Source organism: Suncus etruscus, chromosome 13 (genome assembly GCF_024139225.1).
Source record: "Suncus etruscus isolate mSunEtr1 chromosome 13, mSunEtr1.pri.cur, whole genome shotgun sequence".
NCBI classification, from domain to species: Eukaryota; Metazoa; Chordata; class Mammalia; order Eulipotyphla; family Soricidae; genus Suncus; species Suncus etruscus.
This window is the reverse complement of record NC_064860.1, coordinates 6,557,678-6,558,380: the sequence shown is the minus strand read 5'-3', so window position 1 is coordinate 6,558,380 and position 703 is coordinate 6,557,678. Positions and strand designations below refer to the sequence as shown.

Here is a 703-nt window from a genome sequence, read left to right as displayed (position 1 = left end):
CTATTTTCTTTTTTTCCCAGAAACTATTGGCTAACTGTAGTTCATTTTAAGTTTAATCTTGTAAATGTTTTTCTTTAATTTTCACTTGTATGTCTCTATTTCAATTCATAAGATTTCAATTCTTATTTCTTCTTTCAATTTAATTTCTTCTTACCTTTGAGTTCTATTTGTTGTCATGTTTTTAGATTCCAGATTTTTATTTATTACTTCAATGTTATTTTCTACATTTTATTCTTCTATTATATGTGTAAAAATTATTCTGGTTAATGTGCTCGCTTTGGCAGCACATATACTTTAAATTGGAACGATACAGAGAAAATTAGCATGGCCCTGCACAAGGATGACAGACAAATTCATGAAGCGTTCCATATTTAATATATATATTCTGGTTTATTTGGCTGATATATATATATATATATATATATATATATATTGTTGTTGTTGTTTTGTTTTGTTTTGTTTTTGGGTCACACCCGGCAGTGCTCAGGGGTTACTCCTGGCTTTACATTCAGAAATCTCTCCTGGCAGGCTCGGGGGACCATATGGGATGCCGGGATTTGAACCACCGACCTTCTACTTGAAAGGCAGATGCTTTACCTACATGCTATCTCTCTGGCCCATTTTGGCTGATAGTCTATATAGATTTTCTTCTGTTTGCTGTGTTGAGTCTGTTTCCTCTAAGTCCCTATTTTGGAGGGTTAAT

General features: G+C 33.0%; 1 non-coding gene across 1 annotated transcript; it reads left to right on the top strand.

Annotated features, from left to right (window-relative positions):
* The first annotated feature begins 268 nt into the window (after window positions 1–268).
* On the top strand, window positions 269–375 carry LOC126026802 (U6 spliceosomal RNA). The gene has a single exon (XR_007502020.1). It is a non-coding gene; the product is annotated as a U6 spliceosomal RNA (small nuclear RNA).
* The last annotated feature ends 328 nt before the right edge of the window (window positions 376–703 follow it).